Genomic DNA, 6,116 nt, shown 5'->3' with positions numbered 1-6,116 from the left:
TAAGAGGGGCCTCAGGAAATCTACTTTCCGAAGAGCCTTAGGAAGGAGAGCTGCTGCTTCTGTTTAAGCCGGGTTCTATGACTCAGTGGCAGGAGCTGCCCTGGAGGGCCTTCAAAGAGACCCTCCCAATGGCCTTGAATGGCTGTTGAGGAGACTTCCTCCCCTCCCACGACCAAACTTGAATTCCGTCCTCCCACCCCAGCCCCCTCGACCTGGCCATGGACCCAGTCCATGGAAGGTAATATCTCTGCTCCATTTACAACAGTTCATCTTTCCTCCAGGAAGATTTAACAAAGAACTTGACTTGGACTTTTGCCGATGGACAGAGCAGCCAGCCCAGCAAGGATATGAGGGGTGGTGTGCAGAGGAGAGGAAAGGACAGCCACCAAGCCTGGAGCCAGGAGGAGAGGAGTCTGCATACCCCAAGATGTTTCTGTTCAGGAAGTCCCAGGCCTTGGAGCCCTTGTTCTAAAGCCTCCCTCCCCAGTACCTTCTAATGTCACCCCTCCCAACTTTGTAGCTCTCCGCAACCCGCTGCCCAGTCCTCCCTCGTCCTCCCCGCCCAGTTTCTCCTCTCCCTCATCTTTCTCCAACTCATTCCTTCTTGACCTTCCTGCCTCAAACCTGTCTTTTCCCTCTTTACAGAAAAACCTTGCTCCCTCTCCCTCTTGTCCCCCGTAATTTCCGCAGGTGGCTGGACCCACAGCAAAGCCTAGCTCGAGTCAATGGGAAGGAACAGGGGCAGCTACCTGCACTGCCAACCATTTTGCAAGCCTCCGATTGCCACCCTCTCTGAGCCCTGCCTCCTTTCTGGCTATAGAGTGACCTCCCCAGAAGGCTGAAACACCCTCACCCCTCTACCAAACCTCACCCCACCCCCTCTTCTGTCTGCCCATCTCTTCTCTTTCATCTTCTGCCTCCTGTCCTGGACTCTCAAGCTATCCAACAGGCCCAGGGCTTAGAGCCAGGACAGGCCTGGGAGGTGAAGGGCCCCCAACCTAGAGATTGGTGCTTTGCTTCATGCAACAAGGGTTTTCTGGCTGGATGCTTTGTTCATGTGAGCCAGGAAAACAGATCAGTACAACAGCTTTCTAACAGAGGTATGTGAGTGCCATGTGGGACTGGCAGGAAAAGTAGAAACAGGGAATGTAAACTTTATCCATTTGGAGGGAATGAGGGCAATGTTCCCAAGGAGGTAATATTCGAGCTGGGTCTTCAAGAATGAAAAGGAGTTTAGCACACAAAGAAGTGAGGAAACCAGCTTTTATTGGGAGACTCTTATGTGCTAAGTGCCATGTGAGTCCCATTATATATGTTTAATCCCAGTTTACTGCGGCTTGGAGGGTTAACTTGCCCATATCCTCCTAGCTGGGAAATGGCAGAGAAATGGGATTCCAGATCTGGGCCCGCGCTGCCTCAGCAGTCTCAGACAAGCTGATGGATGAATTTGTGTGTGAAACACACAGGTATGACACAGTACCATGTTCAGTGTGGCTAAAGTATATGGTACCCAAGGAAATAAGTAACAGAGGAAGGAAAGGGGAGTCTGGAGCCAGATTATCAAGAACCTTGGGTTCTAAGCTGAGAATGTCTAGGGAATGAACACTTGTTAAATGAATGGATGAGTGAGTGAATGAATGAATGAGGTTGAACTCAAGACCCCTCATGCACCGTTGCACAGGTTGTGCAATGCACAATCACACATGGCACCTTCCTTGGATTTCATTCTGTAGGCAATGAGGAGACATCAGAGGCTTTTCAGTCAAGGAGTAAGTGACCAGATTTGTGCTTTAGAAATATGGCTATGGGGGGCAGGAGACAAGACCTGAGGCCTGGGTTGAGGAGAAGTGTGATCAGAAGAGAAAGCTGTGAGAACCTGGAACTTCAGGCCAGGAAAAGAATAAAAGCCTAAGGAGATAGGCTGGGACAGGAGCCTACTTGATCTAGGCCTGGGTCCTGGGTTCTTCAGGCCTGAAGGGCAACATGGGAAAAAGCAAGACCGGGGCCTCCCAGCCCCCCTGGTGTTAGTGTCCTCAGGCACCATAACACAATGCTAAGCGATTTAGACAACAGATACCTAAACTTTGTCCCTGTTCCAGAGCCTGAGGTGACAGCATGGTTGGGTTCTAGTGAGAGCTCTCTTCTCGGCTTGTAGATGCCCACCTTCTCGTGTTTGCACACATGGCCTTTCTTCAGTATGGGCTCCTAGAGAGGGAAATCCCTCTTCTTCTTAACAAGGCCCCAAGCCTCTAGCATTAGGACCCCACCCTTCTGATCTCAGTTGACTTTAATTAATTCCTAAAAATACTATTTCCAGATACAATCACACTGGTTGTTAGGGCTTATGAATTTAGAGGGTCACAATTCAATCCTGCCCCAGCCACATCCCCCACTCCCATAGCTCCCCTGTGCTGGCTGGGCAAGGGCTGTCTTCTTTCTGAATCTTGCCCTTAGAGGCAGCCAGGGCCTTCTTAGTAAGCTTCTGCTTCCTAGAAGGCAGCTCAGTCTTTACCTTTCTGCAATCGGGTCTTATTGAGGAAGTCAAGTGGAGCGTGGCTTGCTGCAGGCCTGGAGGTCAGGGAGGAGAGCCAGGAGGAAGGAAAGGAGAAGGGAGAATGCTACTCACTTCACTCATTCACCAAACATTCACTCATTCACCTCATTCACTCATTCACCAAACATTCACTCATTCACCTCATTCACTCATTCACCAAACATTCACTCATTCACCTCATTCACTCATTCACCAAACATTCACTCTTTCACCTCATTCACTCATTCACCAAACATTCACTCATTCACCTCATTCACTCATTCACCAAACATGTGCTGAACAGGGTAGCATTAGCCATACTGGGGCTGGGCAAGGAATGGAGAAGAGGTCTGCATGTGCCCCACAGATGTTCTATCCTCCACAGCATGAGATGTGACACCCGTGAACACTGAGATGGGACATATCATTTGTCCAGTTCTCACCACTCTCACCTACAAACACACACACACACACACACATCACAACATCCCTCTTCTGCATCAAGAATTAGAAGCCTGGGAGGTCAGGCAGATGTGGGTGGCAGGTCCCCTCTGCCATTGACTAGCTTCATGATTTATCAAGAGTCGGACGCTCAACCAACTGAGCCACTCGGGCGCCCCATCTCATTTAACCTGGACAGCAATACTGTATAAATACTCTTATTTATGCTCATTTGATGGATATGGAACTGTGTAGTAGAAACTAAGTCAGCCTCTTGGGATCCAACCATAATAAGTAGCACACTGAGATTTGAACCCAAGCAATCTGGACCCAAACCCATGGTGATGATGACAATAAGAATGATATTTGGAGTTTGTTGAACCCAAGGTCATCAAGTTCAATCCCCACATACCCCAGGATAGGGCTGTCTGCCTCTCCTCTAGTGTCTCGGCCAAACCCCCCCTCTCAAATCAGGGATTAGGTCCCCCACCCCAGGCTGCTCAGGATATTGACAAAGTCACCCCTCCTCCTTCCTGCCTGGAAAGTGGCACATCTCCCCCTATAATCTCCCACCCAGAATCCCAGAATCTTCCCCCAGGGCCACCTTCCTTCCTCTCCAACTAGAGCCCTTAGTTAACTTCCCCTTTCTGGTATCTGAAGAGTTTCCTATGGAAAGGGTAGGTGCCCAAACATTCCCCCTGCACTCACTAGGAGATGGTGCAAATAGAATATCGCCCTGAGTTCTAATCCACTTCTGCCACCAGCTCTTTTATGGCTTTAGACAAGCCAGTCGCAGACCCCAGTAAGCCTCCATTTCCCATCTGTGTAATGGGTGAACTGGAGAAGAACTTAAAGGCTGCTCCCAGCCCTAGTCTTCTTGATAGTGACCTTTCTCAGCCACCAGGCTGGAGCCATCCTCTCTCCCACCACATGTACCCCCTCTCCAGTGAGATACCGCCTGGCTCTCCCCAAAGCTTCCTGTGTGGTCTTCCCCATCGCTACCCCCCACCCTAGGGCAATGGAATCTGCCTGTGGACAGCCTCTGCTCTCCCCCCCATTCCAGACCTGCCCTCTACTTTGGATTGTGCTGACCCTCCCTTCCTCTGCCAGAGCCCAGAGTCCCCTATAAGGCCACCATCTTCAGAGAACACAAAGGGAGACTAGCCCTTCCCTAGCCTGTGGGCCGGTTCCCCTCATTTGAACCCCAAGAATATAATCCCTTTGCATTTTAAAGGCAAACTTCCCCACTCCTCTCCCAAAAAAAGAAAACTTATCAAAACTTTCAAGGTCCCAGTTTACATTTCTTACATAAACCCTTCTGGGCCTACTGCCTGGGATTTGGGACTCACCCACCCCTAAATTCAAAGTCTCTTTTGGGGAGGGTTTTTGTTTTTACCAAAACCCCTCCCTCATTGCATAGGGCAAGCACTGCCCAGGGCTTTTGGAAGTGGGGGTGGTCACAGTTCCGGGCTGGCCTGGCTTGACCCCTCACACAGCCAGCGATCAGGCCAGGGTCACTGAGCAGTCACATGTCACTTTGAATGGAAAGCCTTGAACTGAGGCTGAGAAATGAAGTTGGGAAACAGCTCGGCCAAAGGCAATTGGACTTTTTTTTTAACTTATGTTTTTTGGGGGGAAAAAAACCTCTATTGTCCGGCTAACCTTCCATGATGCTGGAAAATTAAATTTATTTCCTGAGCAGTCTGGTCCAATTTCCCCTGGGTGGGGACAAGACTGGGCTTCCCTCCCTGCTGTTCCAATTTAGAAGCTCTGGCTGCGCTCAGAAACCGGGACCCTGGAGGGAGGCAGGGACCCTGAGTCTTGGCCCTTCCAGGAAGCACGACCCTCCCCCACCCCACAATCCTTTCCCAGGAAGCCCCCATTCCAGCCCCTGCAGGGTAAGGAAGCTCCTCCCCCAACCCGCCCTGCATTCTCAAGGTCCCAGTGTTCACTGCCATTCTCACTTTCACAGCAACCTGGGTTTGCTGGGCATCCGTCCTGGCCTGTCCCAGACCTACCCCACAATCCATGTGTGCCCCTCTGTGCCCCCCCAGCTTCCTGCCTCTGTCTCCAGTCTCTGCGGGGCAAGCCAGTAGAGGTACAGCTGTAAGGCATTTGTGCTGGCCGCCAGGCTGGGGGGGAGCCATCTGCAGCTGAGGAGCTGCCAGGCCTGCAATGACGAGAACCCTGGGCCCCAGCCCTTCCACCCCAACCACCAACACAGGAACCTCTCTGTCCACCAAGGCCTAGGAGGCCAAGGGGAAGGGGAATGACCTTGAGGCCACTGCAGGAGGCAGTGTACAGACCTAGTCAGCCCTTACTGGGCAACCTGCAGCTGAGCGTCACTGCAGAGGTGGGGGATGGGGTTCTACTCCCAGAGGAGGCTGTTGGATGGTCGGGGGTCAGGGGTCGGGGATGGAGGTCGAGGGCTACCCCCCAAGCCTCGTGACAAATGTGTCCTCTTGTCAGCGCCCCACTGCTGCCCTTCCTGGGCTAACAGAAAAGTTCCCAGGGCAGTAGTGGGCAGAGTAGCAAAGAGGGAAAGGACTCTCTCCTAGCAGGGGCACAGAGAACCCCCAGGTCCCCACTTCCCCTAAACTACACCCACCTCCCTTCCTTGGGTGAGGGGGAAGTTGCATTGAGTGAATGGACTTCTGCGATGCCTCCGGCCACAGCAGACCCATTTGGTTCTCATCAGAGCCGTTTCCCAGATCATAGAGGGCACATGGGGGAGGGAGGCTGGGCACAGGAACCGCCCCCCACTCCAACCCCTCCCCAGAGTGCAGCTCCTGTCCTATTAGATCTCCTTTTACCTCCCAGGTGGGTCTCACACAGCAACTGGAAGACTCGGTGAGACAAATCTTAGGGGGCAACAGTATAGACCCCGGAACTATGTCCATGTTAGAAAGACAGACTACAGAGGAGAGTGGAAAACTGAAGGAAAGAGGGGCCTGGAAAGAGGAAAAGGGGCTGCAAAGAGAGTCAGAGCAAGCAAGGTCCTGGAAACCATGAGGCCCCCACCTGGATCCTATCACAAATGAGGAAGCAGAGGTCCTGAGAAGCAAGTCTAATAGAATCACTTACTGAATTCAGACCCAACCCCTGTTCCTGCATTCTGCCCAGCAGTCTTACTAGGAATTAC

Source organism: Mustela erminea, chromosome 18 (genome assembly GCF_009829155.1).
Source record: "Mustela erminea isolate mMusErm1 chromosome 18, mMusErm1.Pri, whole genome shotgun sequence".
Classification (NCBI taxonomy): domain Eukaryota; kingdom Metazoa; phylum Chordata; class Mammalia; order Carnivora; family Mustelidae; genus Mustela; species Mustela erminea.
This window is presented reverse-complemented; position numbering follows the sequence as displayed.